The following is a 19131-nucleotide window of genomic DNA, read 5'->3' on the forward strand; positions in this document are numbered from 1 at the left end:
TTGTCTTATCGCTCATGATTAAGGGCAGGGACTCAGGAACTGAACTTGCTAGATTTGAATTTCAGCTCCACCCTTTGTAAGCTATGTGATCACCAGCCAAGTCACTTAATCTCACTGTCCCTTGGTTCTTTCAGTTATAAAATGGGTAACAGTAGAATCTGACAGTTATTGAGAGCATTAAATGAGACAACATATGAAACACCTAGAATACACACACACACACACACACACACACACATATACATGCCATCATCAGCATCATTATCCTAAATAGTTCTCTCTTTTGACCAGTCTATTCTGATAACATTAGGAGGGGGTTGGCACCTCTCTTCTTTGGTCCTGCCATCCTACATATTCCTTATTATACATTACATTATTCAACAAGGGTTCTACCTTGAAATCAATCTGTTTGGCTAGGATATAGACAAATGACTGTCTCAAACGACAGTGTTGTTATTCAAAATGTCGAGTATGTTACCACAGATAAAGAGCTGTAGTGTAAGAAGCTGGAGTTATAACTGGGGAAGGAGCAGATACAATCAAATCTGAGGACTTGGGAGGCAGTGAATACAGGTGAATATAGGTGAGAAGTGGTTGAAGTCGGGGAAATATGACAAGAGGATGAGTATATATAGATTGGGTACATACACTGGCAAGCCTTTAGAAGGAGTTCTGGGAACAGGCCTCTGGATACATGTCATGCAGAGGGGTATGGCAATACCAGAACACACAGTGATTGTTCTCCTTGACTGTGTTCCTAAAGAAAAAAGACTTTTTTCCCCATACTTCTTATACCATATTGTAATTTTGAAATTAATTTTGATCATACAAAATCCATGAATGCTTTAACTGAAGAAAACTACTATTAGACTAGAGACCCCTTTGCAAACCACTCTCAATTCCAATCTCCTCCCTCTCCCACGGCAACAAGCAGAGTCGGCTGAATTAAAACTAATTTTATTCTGTGTCTTGCCAAAATGCAATGTCTACTGAGTCATACCTAGGCCAGGTTTCTTTTGCTTATTTATTGGGAAGAGCTGGAAGTGAGAATAGAAATGAGGGAGTCTGGGTGTGCTTGGAGAACTCAGTCCCCTGAATTCCCAAAGGTGACCGAGCCTTCTTTGCTCCTTGAAGTGGCCCCTCCCCAACACTGAGAAGGTTCATCTTTCTTGAAGACAGTATTGCTTTCTTTTCTGATGGAGAGAGCTTCATTCTCTGTTCAGGCTCCTTCGTCCCACTCTTCAGCCTCTCTAGAACTGTAACCAGGGCATGCTCTCATGTCAATTATGAAGTCAAATTGGAGGAGAAGCCTTTACAAGAATTTGCTAATTTTTATCAGCAGAAAGCTGGGGGCAACATATGGAGACCGATCCTGAGGTTGCTTGACTAAGGAAGAAAAAACAGACTTTCAGATGTGACTGAAATCTATTGATATGGGCATATTTACCAGAAGCTCTGGATTCAGTGGGCTGGCTTGAGCAGATGTGTTTGGTTCTCATAGTTTGCTTGATTAGTTAACACAAACCTAGTATCAACAGCAGCTCATGGTAACTAAGATTAAGAAGCCAGAAATGCCTTGGAACTAAAGAACTTATGGGGATAGAAATGTTGGAGTGGATTCAGGTGCAATTCATTCAAACAGTATTTACTGAGTGTATACTATGTGCCAGTCTTCTAGAAAGCCAGAAATATATCAGTTACCAAAAAGCCTAATCCCAGAGAGTTTATATCTTATCAGAGGAGATGAATAAATATATAATAAATGCCATAAGCCGTTAAACAGGGCAAAGCTGATAAGGAGAATGATAGGAAGGTCACTATTTTATAGACACAGACTGGGGAGACCTCCCTGAGGAGGTGACATTTGAACAGAGTCTTAAAGATATAAGAGAATAAGCCAGGCAGATACTGGGAGAAGATATCCAGGCAAAGGGAGAACCAGGTGCAGAGGTGCATGGCATGTTTTTAGGGTTGGCAAGGAGGCTAGTGTAGGAAAAATGGACAGTCTAGGGTGGAGAGGATTTAGGAGAGAAGACTGGAGAAAATTTGGGGAGGTGGGGTGCAGTGGCAGCCAGACCATCTAGACCTTATAAGTCATGGTAAAAATTCTGCCTTTTACTGAGAGTAGGTAACCAAATGTTTTTGATTGGAGGAGCTACATGACCTCACCCCATTTTAAAAGGATCACTCTTGTTGAGTGGAGAACATGCTCTTGGGAGACATGAATGAAGCACAAACACTGGTCTGACAATGTTTGCAATGATCTTGAAAAACTGTGCACCACAGTGGTTGCAGTGAAGTGGTTCCTTAAGGTAAAGCTGACAAAATTTGCTGATCAAAGATCGGGGTGGATGGCGAAAAGACCGGAGGTATCACAAACAATGACAAGATTTTGGCCTGAGCAACTGTGAGGGGTGGAGCTGCTGTTACCCGAGGTGGGGACGCTGCAGGGGGAGTCTGTCCAGAAAGTGTAGCAAGGGTGGGGTGAGGGGGTGGCAGTGGGCAGTTGTGAGCATTCCATGTTCAGATATCAATAAAACATCCAAGTGGATGGCATGTGGAGTTAGCATGACATGCAGAGACAACATCTAGCATTCAGAAATACATTTCTATACTTAGAAATACGAGAATGTAGATAGTAATGCATTTAAGGACCTACATGAGATAACTGAGTAAATAAGTGTACATGGAGCAAAGACTTCCACGGAAGAAGAGTTGGAGATAAGGAGGAACCAGCACCGTGGCAGCCCATCCTCTCACCCTGTAACCTTCATTTCAGAGGTCACGTGGCTGCAGAGATTTATTTCCACTGCAGCAGCTTTCTCTAGATTATTCTAGATTTAGATGTGCTTTTCCTTGCTTCTGCCGGCAACACTATTTTGATGAGTTACTGGATGTCTTAAAAGCAGTTATGGTATCTAGAAATGGTATTCCAGAAATCATGGCTCCTGACTTAGGCAGTCACTTCACAGTGAAAGGAGGAGGCAATGATCTATTGAAACCTCAGATGCTGCATCTTCTGGGGAACAGCACCATGTGAGGTGGGAGTGTTGTCATGTAGGATACAGTGTGCTGTGGGTTTTTTTTTAAGATTTATTTATTTATTTGATAGAGAGGATATGTGTGGGGGGTGGGGTGCAGAGGGGCAGAGGGAGAGGCAGAGAGAGAATTTTAAACAAGCTCCACACCCAGCACAGGGCCCAACACAGCGTTTGATCTCATGACCCTGAGATCATGACCTGAGCTGAAACCAAGAGTTAGACACTTAACTGACTGGGAGACCTAGTGCCCCAGATATGGTGTGTGTGCGTGTGGGTGTGGGGGGTATAGCAAAAGGAATATGAATATGAACTAGATTAGAGACCAAAAAATGTTCTTTGTTAAGAGTGTAATCCCTGAGATTGAGTAATCAGGTATGCTCATTTTAAACCATTAGGGTACTAGTTTGCTATGATTATAAACCTTTAGTTAAGCAAAGACTGATTTTACTCTTTTTTTGGAGACAATGATCTTTCAAAAACATTTTTCGGGGGCGGGGCAAGCTGGTGGAGGAGTAGGGTCCCCAGTCACCTGTCTCCACTGACTTACCTAGAGAACTTTCAAATCATCCTGAAAACCTGCGAATTCGGCCTGAGATTTGTTTTTTGTTTTTTTTTTTTTTTAAAGATCTTACATATTTATTCACGATAGACGGGGGAGGGGGGGCCAGAGACACAGGCAGAGGGAGAAGCAGGCTCCACGCAGGGAGCCCAAGGCGGGACTCGATCCCGGGACTCCAGGATCAGGCCCTGGGCTGAAGGCAGGCGCTAAACCACTGAGCCACCCAGGGATCCCCTTGGCCTGAGATTTAAAGAGAGAACAGCTGGAATGCAACAGAGACAAGGGTTTGCGCTTCTAACAAGGTAGGAAGACAGAAAATCAATCAATCAATCAATCAATCCAGTGGGGGAGCCCCCCCCCCCCCCCCAGTGCGAGGAGGAGCCGGGCTGAGCGGGGCGGGGGGCCTGGGGACAGGAGAGCCCAGTCCCGGAGAAGCGGGAACTTTAAAATCCGCTCTGGGTCCTTCCCCGAGGGAACGGCGCTCGCAGGGAACTCGGGCAGGACCCCAGGAGGGGCAGTGGGGCCCCCGGATTCCCGGGTTCCCGAGGCTAACGGGAAGTGCGCCGGGGGAGAGCAGTAAAGGGCTGGAGCAGCGGCAGCCCGGGTGGCTCAGGGGTTTGGCACTTGCCTTTGGCCCAGGGTGTGATCCTGGAGACCCAGATCGAGTCCCGTCGGGCTCCCTGCATGGGGCCTGCTTCTTTCCCTGCCTCTCTCTCTCTCTCATGAATAAATAAAGAAAATCTTTTTTAAAGCTGGTCTCTGGGGTGGGGGGGGGGGGGGCTGGGGCCCCGGGAGTGGCGGGAGTGGCTCGGCGGAGGGGGCTGCGATCCCGGGAGCGATCCCAGCGCTGCAGGCCTGGGAGCCCAGGGCGCCGGGGGCCACAGCCCAGGATCCTGCGCTCCCCCAGGGACAGGCGGAGGCCGGGAGGGCCCAGGACAGCTGTGATGTTCCTGCCACCAGGCGCCTCCCGCCCCCGGAGCATCCAGACCCCTGCGGACTGGGGGCTGCGGTGCTTGCTGCCGGAGCGGACTCCAGGGCTGGGGAGCTGGCCGCCGCCAGTGGGGTTGTCCCTCCTGGTGTCACCCTGTGCCTGGGACGGAGCGGGGCGGCCAGGGAACGGGGCCTCACAGGGTAATCAGCTCCACTGAGCCCAGCACCTGGCAGGGGGCGGGACAGCTCCCCCAGGTGCACAAACGTGAGATTCAGCACAGCAGCCCCTCCCCCAGAGACCAGCTGGAAGGACCGGGGAAGAGCAAGTTCTGGACCGAGCAGCACTAGAAAGCTCCAGGGGAAGTTGAGGGATTTACAGTCTATAGAACCAGAGGATAACCCGCCTTGGTTTTGTTTGTTTGGTTGGTTGGTTGGTTGGTTGGTTGGTTGGTTGTTTTTGTTTGTTTTTCTCTTTTTCTTCCTTTTTCTAGTACAACTCGTTTTTAGCCACTCTGCACTGAGCAAAATGACTAGAAGGAAGAACTCACCACAAAAGAAGGAATCAGAAACAGTACTCTCTGCCACAGAGTTACAGAATTTGGATTATAATTCGATGTCAGAAAGCCAATTCAGAAGCACAAGTATAAAGCTACTGGTGGCTCTGGAAAAAAGCATAAAGGATTCAAGAGACTTCATGACTGCAGAATTTAGATCTAATCAGGCCGAAATTAAAAATCAATTAAATGAGATGCAATCCAACCTGGAGGTCCTAACGATAATGAGGTAGAAGAAAGAGTGAGTGACATAGAAGACAAGGTGATGGCAAGGAAGGAAGCTGAGGAAAAAAGAGAAAACAATTAAAAGATCATGAGGAAAGGTTAAGGGAAATAAGTGACAGTCTCAGAAGGAAAAATCTATGTTTAATTGGGGTTCCAGAGGACACCGAAAGGGACAGAGGACCAGAAAGCATATTTGAACAAATCATAACTGAGAACTTCCCTAACTTGGGAAGGGAAACAGGCATTCAGATCCAGGAGATACAGAGGTTCCCCCCGCCAAAATCAATAAAAACCATTCAACACCCCGACAGTGAAACTTGCAAATTCCAAAGAGAAAGAAAAAAATCCTTAAAGCAGCAAGAGACAAGAGATCCCTAACTTATATGGGGAGAAATATTAGCAGCAGATGTCTCCACAGAGACCTGGCAGGCCAGAAAGGGCTGGCAGGATATATTCAGGGTCTTAAATGAGAAGTACATGCAGCCAAGATACTCTATCCAGCAAGGCTCTCATTCAGAATAGGAGAGATAAAGAGCTTCCAAGGTAGGCAGAAACTGAAAGAATATGTGACCACCAAACCAGCTCTGCAAGAAATATTAAGGGGGACTCTGTAAAAGAAAGAGGACGCCCAAAGAAATAGCCACAAAACCAGGGACTGAATAGGTATTATGATGACACTAAATTAATATCTTTCAATAGTAACTCTGAACGTGAATGAGCTTAATGATCCCATCAAATGACGCAGGGTTTCAGACTGGATAAAAAAGCAAGACCCATCTATTTGCTGTCTACAGGAGACTCATTTTATACCTAAGGACACCTACAGCCTGAAAATGAAAGGTTGAAGAACCATTTACCATTCAAATGGTCCTCAAAAGAGAGCAGGGGTAGCAATCCTCATATCAGATAAAGTAAAGTTTATCCCAAAGACTGTAGTAAGAGATGAAGAGAGACACTATATCATACTTAAAGGATCTATCCAACAAGAGAACCTACAATCATGAATATTTATGCCCCTAATGTGAGAGCTGCCGAGTATATCAATTAATAACCTAAGTAAAGACATACTTAGATAATAATACACTTATACTAGGAGACTTCAACATGGCACTTTCTGCAAATGACAGATATTTTAAGCACAACATCTCCAAAGAAACAAGAGCTTTAAATGATACACTGGACCAGATGGATTTCACAGATATTTCCTGAACTTTCCATCCAAACGCAGCTGAATACACATTCTTCTCAAGTGCACGTGGAACATTCTCCAGAATAGACCACATACTGCATCACAAAACAGGTCTTAACTGATACCAAAAGATTGGGATCGTCCCCTGCATATTCTCAGACCATAATGCCTTGAAATTAGAACTAAATCACAAGAAGAAGTTTGGAAGGACCCAAAAGTCTCCACCCCAAGATTGCTAGAACTCATACAGCAATTCGGCAGTGTGGCGGGATACAAAATCAATGCCCAGAAGTCAGTGGCATTTCTATACACTAACAATGAGACTAAGGAAAGAGAAATTAAGGAGTCAATCCCATTTACGATTGCATCCAAAAGTATAAGATACCTAGGAATAAACCTAACTAAAGAGGTAAAGGATCTATACCCTAAAAACTACAGAACACTTCTGAAAGAAATCAAGGAAGACACAAAGAGATGGAAAAATATTCCATGCTCATGGATTGGAAGAATTAATATTGTGAAAATGTCAAAGCTACCCAGGGCAATTTACACATTCAATGCAATCCCTATCAAAATCCCATGGATTTTCTTCAGAGAGTTGGAACAAATCATCTTAAGATTTGTGTGGAATCAGAAAAGATCCCGAATAGCCAGGGGAATATTGAAAAAGAAAACCAGAGCCGGGGGCATCACAATGCCGGATTCCAGGTTGTACTACAAAGCTGTGGTCATCAAGACAGTGTGGTACTGGCACAAAAACAGACACATAGATCAATGGAACAGAATAGAGAACCCAGAAATGGGCCTTCAACTCTATGGTCAACTAATATTTGACAAAGCAGGAAAGATTATCCACTGGAAAAAGGACAGTCTCTTCAATAAATGGTGCTGGGAAAATTGGACAGTCACGTGCAGAAGAATGAAACTAGATCACTCTCTTACACCAGACACAAAAATAAACTCAAAATGGAAACCACAATGAGATCCCACCTCACACCAGTGAGAATGGGGAAAACTAACAAGATAGGAAACATCAAATGTTGGAGGGGATGTAGAGAAAGTGGAACCCTCTTGCACTGTTGGTGGGAATGTGAACTGGTGCAGCCACTCTGGAAAACTGTGTGGAGGTTCCTCAAAGAGTTAAAAATAGATCTGCACTATGAGTATTATGCAAGTCAATTGGAGAAGGACAAACATTATATGGTCTCATTCATGTGAGGAATATAAAAAATAATGAAAGGGAATAAAGGGGAAAGGAGAGAAAATGAGTGGGAAATATCAATGAGGGTGACAGCACATGAGAGACTCCTAATTCTGGGAAACGAACAAGGGGTAGTGGAAGGGAGGTGGGCGGGGGGGTTGAGGTGCCTGGGTGATGGGCACTGAGGGAGGCACTTGATGGGATGAGCACTGGGTATTATGCTATATGTTGGCAAATTGAACTCCAATAAAAAAAAAGAAAAAAAATTTTTCCAAAAGTTATCCCAGTTAGCAGTAATCGGAATCTTGTATTTCTAAGACTTCAAAGTGAAAATAGCTAGAAAATGCATTAGAATAGCTATAAATGAATCTCACTGGCAATTTTCACTTAATGTTGGGTCCAGCTGGAAATGTGTATAGTCCTCTGTATACGGGCAGGTTCCCCTGGTGGTGTAGACACACACATCAACACACAGGCATACACGTATGATACACACTCAGGCTTCTGTGTGCTATCTGTAACACATGCTGTAATACACAAGAAAACCTACCAATCCAAATAAAATAGCTATGCAGCTCATATAGTCAAAAAAGTCAATACAACAGAATCAACATGGGCCAATAGCTAGCTTATTTGAATAATGCTATTTAAAACAGGCTGCCATAAAAGAACTTCAGAGCTTTCTTTAAATCCCCGATAACAAATTCTCTGTGCTATTGGTGCTGCTGTTATTCCTTGAAATGTCCCCTCCTCACTGCCTCTCTTCTCCTCCACAACCCCATAGCATGGCTCCTTCTACTTTGCTCCTTCTTCTTCTTGACGACCTCTCTGTCAGGTCAGCAGCCTACTGTTGCCATGTCCATATTTAATTCTGCCTCTGCAATTTTGCTTACCTAAAGTCCCAGAGGTAAACCATAATTAAAACCATGATCTAGCTAACTCGTGATCAGCATCTTCTTAGACACAACACAATTATCTCAAAAAGATCTGTATTATTTTATTAGTGATTTTCAGAAGGAAACTTACACTACACTTCTGAGGATATAAACTCTTCTTTTGAAATTCCACCTCCGAAAATCATATTTAGCCTTTTTGTCTAAATAAGACCATAAATAAAGGCCATAAATAGCCTTTTTGTCTTAGTCTTTTAAAATAGCTGATATTACACTTATATTTATATTTCGATATGAATATGTATCATTTGCCAAATATGTGTATAGCATGATGCTATATGCTTATCAGAGTATTTTGGATATGATCTTTTCCAAATAACTATAAAAACTCTCAAAATCTGAGTTTAATCTCTAGCATTCAAGGCTTTCTTAAGAAGTAAGGATGATACTATTTAAGATGAATTGGTTCTCTATTACAAAAGACCTCATACAAAGGTTCAGCTTATTTGGGACCATATAGAATCTAAAATTTGTTCAGTTTCTGCCTCTGGAAATTGGCTTTCTCATCTTCTGTAAGAATCAAATCAAATAGTTCGTGCTTACGTTTTGAAAGTTTATCAAAGAAAGTTTCGCAAAACTACTTGCTTATATTTATGTTCATTCAGTAACGGTAGTATCACATTTTTTCCAGTTAATTAAGTCGCCTGTTTTAATTTTATTTAGAGATTCTTGCTTCTGAATAGTAATAATGACAAGCAGCTGTCACTTGCTGAGTGCCAGTCATGTGCTGGACACTTCCCTTGGGGCATTTCCAATGTTGTCTCTGCTGTAATTAATGCTGCAATAGGGAGGTAATATTTTACACTCACTAAAGTCTCCCCTGAAAAACAAACATACAAACCTCTGTTCCCTGCAAATTGTTCATGATGTGTGGTCCGTTACCCACTTTCAGCTTTCCTGGCTTTCTGGGTATATTTCTCATGAAATGGGCTAATTTTCCATGAAAGATAGTTTATGAGATTCCATGGTAAAGTGCACACAGAAGCAAATCTCAGTATTACCCCTCCATGGGTTTTCTGCGTGAATTTTTTTTAAAGATTTTGTTTATTTATTCATGAAAGACACAGAGAAAGAGAGGGAGAGAGAGAAGCAGAGACACAGGCAGAGGGAGAAGCAGGCTCTGCCTGAGGTGGGCCTCGATCCCGTGACCCCGGGGTCACGACCTGGGCTGCAGGCGGCGCTAAACCGCTGAGCCACCTGGGCTGCCCTCTGCGTGAATTTTTAAAGTGGAAAATGATTCCAATAAAATCTCAATTTAAGGTGAAGCCTATATTTTTGTATTTTGCAAAACAAATTACATAATATTCTGCAGACAAGAGATATTTTTAAGATTAATACATTTTCAAGTGTTTTAATGTCCCTACTTAACCTAGTAGTTAAAAATTATTTTCTTCCTGCAGCTAAGTCAGAATTTATAACAACTCTGACAGAAAAGGCCAAACAAGTGTTCTATGCTCTCCAAACACTATTTTACTTCCATGGTTACGTGGCACAATTCATGATGAAAACCTTCTGCTTAAGTGCAAAGCACTTTGTAAGTTCTTTAGAAGCCAAAACATTTATCATGTAAATGCCAAAATCTTTATTTTTCGTTTGTTATATAAAATAATTATTCAAAAATGTAAACATCACTTATAAATGAATGGTGTTAGCAACGGCGACTTTTTAATTCTTATATTCAGGTAAAAATTTTGTCTTCATCGGATCAAGTCAATTATTGCACATCTAGAGAGGCCACGGTACCACGGGTAGCTATGCAAAATAGACAAGAAGACTGATGCTTGTCTGATGAGCATGGAGTTGGCATTTAACCTGCTGAACTGCTAGGGTGGCGAAGGTTCCATAGACTATTCTGTGAATGCCCATGGAAGCGGTTCGGAAGAACCAGGAGAGCGTGTGATGCATGAAACGCTGTTCACCTAGAATATAGTTCTGCTTTCATTCTATATCTTGGGGCTCCACCTTAAGTTTCACTTGAAGAAGAGGTTTTGTTTTCAAATATATATTTGAAAAAAAAATCATTGCCTCCCCACTGCATATCCCTTCGGGGACTCAGCCAGCGAAAATAAAACTATAATAGATGCACGATCATTCTAACTTGGTATGATCTTTCTAACTTAGACTTTTAAGTGGACTTGATGTGGTTAAACACATTCAGAAACTTGGAAGAAATGTCCCCCTCTTTGAGTTGGCTTTGTAAAATGATGATTCAGGAGTGTGATTTTTTTTTTTTTTTCGTGGAAGGCTTTCCTAATTACAATGTTGGTTCATTCTTTTGAAAATGGCATGGCTACACACACGATGATAAGCTAAACAAAGAGTTTTCAGGGAATATCAAGACGAATAGCATAGGCTTCCTGCTTTCAAAGTTCCTAAAACTACCAAAATTTAGTTTAAAAAACAGGAGAGAAAATAGTAAATGGCATAAGGTACAAACACCATGCAGGGAATTGATAGCAGAAACAGGGATCTCGGGGCACCTGGGTGGCTCAGTGGTTGAGCACCTGCCTTCGGCCCAGGGCGTGATCCTGGGGTCCTGGATTGAGTCTCACTTCGGGCTCCCTGGATGGAGCCTGCTTCTCCCTTGGCCTATGTCTCTGTCTCTCTCTGTGTCTCTCATGAATAAATAAATAAAATCTTTTTTTAAAAAAACAACAACAATAAATATTTTTTAAAAAAAGAAACAGGGATCTCACTTTGTCAGGAAGTGGAATGCTTCAAGAAAAAGGCAGGATTTGAGCTGTCTTTAAACAATGAGTAGAGCACTGAAGCTCAGAAATGTGAAGGAGAGCACTTCTGAGCTGGGTATAGGAGGAGCAAAGGCATCGGCAGGTGGCAAATGGGGCACTAGTTAGGAAAACAATATTGTGTCTAATTTGGCTGGAGCCTGGGGTCTCTGTCCAGGGACAGTACCAAAAAGAGAGGAACGGTGGAGACTGTAAAGGGATTTGCCTGTTAGGTCAAAGAGGTGTGATAATCTCAAGCAAGAAAACCTAAGAGAAGGAAAATGTCAAGTCAAAGTACCTACTATCTGCCCTGCCAACTACTCACGGATTGCTCAGCTCTGTGTCTGGGTCCGTGAGGTGATGGTGGGATCCTGGGTGGGAAGGAAAATTGGAAGGAACTCTGAAGACTGTCTTACAAAATAATGAAAAAGCCAAAGATGTCAAGGAGAGGATGGGTAGAGATACAGAGGGGGGAAAAACAGCTCGGGGACAGGAAAACGGTTTCTGGAAGAGTTTTTAAATAGGTGCTAAAAGGCGTGTGGGAGAGGCATCTGCTGTGAATTTTAGGGAGTTTTGCTGCATGATGTGCTGTGGAACTCCATCCTCTGTTCCTGAAGGAACAGTCATGTAATCAAACTGCTATCCAAGGCTTTCTGGAGGCAGATCTGTGTTTCCTTTTGGCTGTGCTGAGATGGATTTTAAGGTGAGAGAGAGAGCTCAGTTTTATTGGGCTCACAAACTATCTGTACAGAGCATGGGGCTCCCTCCACCCCCATGGTGTGCTGATGGAGACAGGAGATGTGAAGGAGAGGGCAGAGGGCACCTTCCACTCTGTATGCTTCACCTCTGCACCCACCACACCCACATCTGTTTACAGACTGGGGTGCTGTATAAGATTTCCACCGGAAAAAAGTGATGAAAGCGGTTTAAAAACAGAGTGAAATGAAGGGATAATAAGCTGAGAAATGTACTGTTAGTGTAAAATGAGCTTCAGAGAACCGTATTGATGCTCAAGGCTCTATGGCTTGTACATGGCAGAGCTAGAACTAAGACCCATCTGTGCTGAACCACTACTCCGCCCTGGCCGATCAGAGATTTTCTTCCCAAACCAAACCATTAAGATTTAAGATATTTTGAGCCTGTCCATGCTCAGATATAGTCTTTTGTAGACAGCAAAATCTGTCTTTTTAATCTGAAGCTTGATAGCAGGTAAGCCTTGCACCCCTTATTTCATATCTCAGATGCACCCTGGTGTCCCTGTTTGCCCCCCGTTGGGTATGCATGGACTGGGAATACAGTAAAGAACTTTTGCCTCAGAAGATAGTGGACTTGGCGTTAGGTTCTAAGCTTGCTGCTGGCATTTCCTTTCTGTTTGCCCTTACGTCAACATAAATGCCGGATGTGACAAAGGTTAAAATACGATGACTTGAACTATCAATGTACTGGGAGAAAATACAGGAAACAAATTTATGATCTCAGAGTAACAAAGGTCTTCTTACAGTATGACACAGAATCTGAAGCCATAAAAGAAAAGCGCAATAAAAAAACGAATTTCCACATAAAGAAAACCACCTTAAGGAAACTCAAAAGAAATCCAACAAACTGAGAGACTTTTGCAATGCATATTATACACAAAGGCCTACTTTTCTAAATGTATAAGGAATTTCTATAGATCTATAAGAAAAAAACTACACAATAGAAAAATGGAAAAAAGGATGTGAACAGAACTCATACAAAAAGAAGTACAAATGGGTCTTTGTATTAACCATATGGGTTCCCTGAAGCTGATCCTTTAACGTCTGCTCTGTATGCCTAGGCTGGCCAGATACACCTTATTCTAGACAACCTGATAAGGTGCCTGAGTCACGTCGCCTTAGCCTCCTGCCTCCCTCATCCTCCCCCTTCCCAGCCTTGATAGGAATCTTCCTCCTGGAGGTACACTTCTCAAATGCAAACCAACCATTCCAGAGTCCATGCTCTCAACTCTCTCCTTATTAGGCTGTCACAGGCCACTACACTTACCCCCATCACCCCAGAGCCAAGTACCAAATAACCAGGGACAGTCCCTATGGCCCAGAGCTCACTGAACTTAATCCTACTCACCAATCCCAAGCCTGCCCTACCCTGCTTCACTCATTCCTTCCCAAGAAAGTCACAATAAAGGCTCTTGCCCAGTCCCTCCCTCTCCCTCTACCTCCTGAGTTCCCAGTGCTTCCTCAGGTTGCTCATCATGGCAAGGCATGTCCCTTTTCCTTCAGAACTGTGAGTAATAGACTATCATTTCTACTATCATTTCAACATCCATCTCTTAATCTGTTTGCCTTCCTATACAGGACATTTTGTCTATAAACATATGAAAAGAAGCTCTGCTCCATGCATTTGAAGGTAAGTGTAAATGAAAACTATGATGAGGGACTCCTGGGTGGCCCAGCGGTAAGCACCTGCCTTTGGCCCAGGGAGTGATCCTGGAGTCTCAGGGATCAAGCCCCACATCCCCGCGGGGAGCCTGCTTCTCCCTCTGCCTATATCTCTGCCTCTCTCTCTCTGTGTCTCTCATGAGTAAATAAATAAAAACTTAAAAAAAGAAAAGAAAACTATGATGAGATAACATTTTCCTTTCAGCAGAGTGACAAAGGTCAAAAAGTTAGCGCACAGTAAAGTCACATTCATTTATTGTCCCTGGGAACATAAATTATTACAGCCTCTATGGAGAGCACTTCAGCAATAACAGTGAAATGTCAGAATATGCAAATTCACAATACGGCTATTCTACTTATGGGTATATACTCAAAAGAATTGAAAGTGAGGATCTTGAAGAGATATTTGTATACTCTGTTCATGGCAACATTATACAAAATAGCCAACAGGTGGAAATCACCCAAGTGTCCATAGACAGAAGAATGGATGAACAAAATGTGGTGTATACACACAATGGAATATTATTCAGTCTTAAAATGGAAAGAAATCCTGTTACATCATACAATATGGAAGGAACAACACCAGTTTGAACTGCGTGGATCCACTTATACATGGATTTTTTTCCCCGATAGACACAATACAGTACTATAAATGTATTTTTTCTTCCTTATGATTTTATTAATATCATTCTTTTTCTCTAGCTTACTATATTGTAATAATATAGTGTATAATACATATAACATGTGAAATATGTTCATCGACTATTTATATCATTAGTATGGCCAAGAGTAGGCTATTAGTAGTTAAGTTCTGTTGGGAAGGGTCAAAAGTTATGTGTGGACTTTCAACTGTGCAGGGAGATTGGCACCCATAAGCCCTGTGTTGCTCAAGGTCAATATATATTCAAATAGTTCTTGGGTTACTGAAGGTACTGTTTCACAAAATGGATGTTCTCTACTGAGAGCCACAAGCTTTCAAAAGTCAACTTACTTTCACTCTCAAGAACTTTCTCAAAGGAAAAAATAATACTATTAAGTATTTCTTCCTAATCCTTATTTTTAAGAGCAACATCTGTTCACAGTGACAATTTAAAAAAAAAAAAAAGTATCTGAATTTAGGATTTTTTTTTTTTTTTTTTTAAGTAGGCTCCATGCTCAGTGTGGAGCTCAACATGGGGCTTGAACTCACAACCCTGAGATCAAGACCTGGGCTGAGATCAAGAAGCAGAGGCTTAACCAACTGAGCCACCCAGGCACCCCTTTAGATTATTATTTTTAATATTTAATCAACTTGCTATAACAGTTTATCTAAAGAATCAATGAAAAGTACAGGGGTAATTAAAATTTTATTAAACATATAGTGAAAAATAATACAGGCACATGCATATACACAAACTAGCTCCTCATTATATCTATAAAAGAATCAAAAAAGAGAAAGGGAAATTAAGGACAATTAACCACACTGAGCAAGGGACAGATGAGATGCTTGGGGGTGGGGTCACTGTGGCATTGTCTTCTGGTTCCTAGCCCTGAGCCTAGCCTGTGCTCAATGCTCAGTAAAGATTTCAGAATGAGTAAAGGAAGATAATCTCAGATAGAAACAGAGGAACTCTCTCTGTCCTTGATTTTCAAGTCCCTTCTGACTCCCACTTGCCACTGATCACATGTTCAGATAGCAGAGTTTTTCCGACAACACCCTGGATTCCTGGACAGAATCAATCTTCATGTTTTCCATTTTAAAAGTACCAAATATAAGGACACCCTAACATGGAACTTTCTTTTCTCTTCCCCTGGACTCCTCTGCAGTATATGATTTTACTGATTGAATTTAGGGGCATTAATCTACTTTGCAAAGTGGAATATGGCTTGTATTCTTATAATCCTAACATAAACCTTTAATCTTTGTAAATAAATATTAGCCATGTCAATGCCACCAATATTTAAGTGCATTGCAAGCATGTCCCAAAGTCTTTCTCCATACTGGAGAGATTTTTAAATTTCCACCTTACTGTCAGAGTTAAAAAAGAGGAAAACACCAAAAATAAATAACTTAATGGGAAACATGGAACCTATCTGTATTGTTTAACAAATTATCAGTCTGTTTAAAGTTTCTTGACAGCCAAAAATATATCCTGAAAAATTATTCCCACAATGCTGGCTGATGTCTAAAAGGACAAGTGAAAATAGACCAACAATAGCAACACTTGTAGAAAGATTTTAAGAAGAGATTTAATAGTTTTTTTTTTAATGCATGTCCTCTACATATAGCATATTAATGAAGTGTGATAACTAAGAAAAGGATAGGGAAGTTAAGGAGAAATATTTTAATAGAACATTAAATATTTATCTTGATTGCTTTTCTTTTAATACACAGTTTACTTATAAAGTCAATTTGTTAAAATCCTAAAATAGTAGTGTTTAAATGTATCAATGTCAAGTGAAGAATGTCAGATGAAATGTGCACTAAGGGAGGAGCCAGGTCGTTGCCTGGCTCAGCACCTGCCCAGCTCAGGGCAAGTCTCAACCTTTCAGAACTTTAAGATAAAAATAGTATCTTAAAATTCCTATTCCTTATGGAATTGCTATGGGAATCAAATTACAGGCTTAAAACGACATAGACTAAGATCCTTGAGGATGAGGATCTTAAATGTTCATCTTTGTAACCAGTTACTTGACTAATTCAGGTATGAAAGAAATAGAAATAATTTTCATTCTTGAAAAACATTTTAAGTTTCATTACAGATTAACCCAAGAAATTTATTAGTATCTAGAGGAGGTCAAACCTAGAAAATTAAGGAAGCTTTTGTAGCACCAGAAAATCACCAATATTTTCAGTAACTAATCAAAAATTTGTATTAAAAATTCCTAAAATTATTTAATCTGTTACCATCCTTAGGAGAATGATATGTGTAACGAATAAGAAAGTATCTTTTGAATATCTGGATATCCCAGTAAAAGTAAGAAATTAAGTAAATGATGGCAACATCTTTTTATAAACACACAGTGGTAGAAGGTGCTGTTAAATATAGATAAAAGCAACTTGCAATCCTTTCAGAAAGCAATCTGAATACCAGTGAGAACCTTTTATGTATATATATCCAGCCCAAGGACATCCCTGGGAAACTCAAGATCCACATATTGGGCATTCCTCTCAGACCTGATACTTCTTCTGGATTCTCTGTCCCTTAGGATACCATAATCTGGCCACTTTCCCAAATCAGAAATCCATGCATCAGTTCACTCCCTTTTCTCTTCCTCACTCCCCTCCTGCCTGTCCATCCAGATGCTAAGTCCAGTGTTTTCTATTTCCTTAATATCTCTCCTATATATATTCTATCCCTTTTCCTATTGCCACTGCCATGGTTCAGTCTCTCCTTACATCTTATCTTGATACCAAAATGGCATTCTAATTGGTAATATGGCAGGAATGGAACAGAGACAAATTCAATAGGTATTTAAGAGATAGAATACAGGACAAACACTAAGTTTAGGAGAAGAATAATGAATTTAGTTCTGATCATGTTTAGCTTGAGGTACTTTAGGATCATCTGTTAAAAATATTCCCAGTACATGCGTGTATGGGTGTGGGCAAAGCTTAAGGACAGAGAAATAGGTTCATAGTAGACATAGTGAATATGGCTGAAATAGACCCTCTTGTGTCCTACTCCTCCAAAAAGCTTTTTCCAGATCATCCCATTCCCAGTCATTGTTCCTTCCACTCAATTCTGATAACTTTGATTGTACATTCCAGGTCCACAATTATATGTTGCCTTTTGTTGATATTTAGTATTTCAAGTTTCTTTTCCCCAAATTAAGCTTCTATATAATAGTAACTTTTTATATGCTTTATGCCTATGAATGCCTATGCTGTCTGGCACTATGCAAGCATATAGGAGGCACTCAAAACAAAGAAGGAGCTGGCGGGATAAATTTGATTTTAGTGACTTTAATAATAACTATAATAAATATCTCCTAGCATAGAGTTTGGCACATAGTCGGCATTGAATTAATATCTGTTAAATGGATTAAGATCTAAAGTTTCCCATTACTCTTCAAAAACTTCTTGGTATCTCAATTGATTCCAAATCCGACATGCAACTAAAACTTGGACACGAATATATTTATTACACATTTTGTAAGAAGTCCAACTGTTGATAGTCTTATATAACTTGTTTCAGTGAAAAGGTCACATATCAGCAAGCTTAATCCCTCTTCATCTACTCACCCACAATACTCGAACACCCCCACACACTGCTTTTACAGAATTTCGTATTCTATATTGACATACATTCCTACTTCCTTAGTGTTTCCCTCCAGTGTTCACATTGGCCCCTCATACCTCCAAATGCTCTTGTGCTACCTTTTCTCTTTATAGGTCAAAGACTTAGCTATGATTGGCACAAGAATTATTTTCAGGAAATGAAGAGAAGGAAGGTTCTTGTTGAAAAACAAAAAGCCAAAAAGGCAACTTAATTTCATGTTTTGACTTTGACTCTTGGCATTAAAACAAGAATGGCTTTATGGCTTCGAAGTCTTGGAAAACTTCAACATCTGACACACTGACTTTTGACACCTGACGTCACACTTACAAATCAGTGGTACTTTACATAACTATGTACAGACAGAAATAGAAATCCTAACTTGGGGAATACCATGAAAGCTATAACTTATGTTAATCTTGGATGTACAAACAGCAGCTAGTATGATGCTTTGAACAGAGACATATCCAAACTATTTGTTGAAAAAATGATTTTTTATGCTAAATATTTACTGCTTGTCTCTGTGCAAGGTCTTGAGCCAGGTGCTATATAAAATGCAAATAAAATAACACTTGCCACTGTATTGGACAACAAGAGTTATATATGGCCCATAGAGTGTGTTGTTGGTATAATCTTTTTGGAAAGCTATTTGAAGTTATCTACTAAAGCTGAATATAAACCCAGACTATGACCTAGTAACCCCACTCCTAGGTATACACCCAAAAGAAATGAATTCATAAGTATAAGGCATGCATAAGAATGATCACAGAACTTTATTCATAATCATCCAAAACAGGAAACAACCCCAATCTCTAAACAGAATAGGAAGGATAAGCACATTATGGCATATTTACAAATAAGAACACTATATAGCAGTAAAAAAGAATGAACTACTGCCACACTCAATGCTATGATCAATTTCAAAGACGTAATGGGAGCAAAAGAAGCCAGGCACAAAAAAGCACAGACTATGTGATTCCATGTCTGTGATATCTAAGAAGATGCAAAACTAATGGGTAGTGATAAATCAGAATAGTGGTTAACTTTGGTGGGAGCAATGACTAGGAAGGGTCTCAA

At 40.9% G+C, this 19131-nt stretch overlaps 1 protein-coding gene across 7 annotated transcripts in view; it reads right to left on the bottom strand.

The window, feature by feature from the left end:
• The window catches only part of CCDC146 (coiled-coil domain containing 146), a 118544-nt gene that overhangs the window by 76128 nt on the left and 23285 nt on the right, over positions 1–19131 (bottom strand). The gene's annotated exons all lie outside the window — the stretch shown is intronic.

The sequence above is a fragment of the Canis aureus genome, chromosome 21, assembly GCF_053574225.1.
Source record: "Canis aureus isolate CA01 chromosome 21, VMU_Caureus_v.1.0, whole genome shotgun sequence".
NCBI lineage: Eukaryota > Metazoa > Chordata > Mammalia > Carnivora > Canidae > Canis > Canis aureus.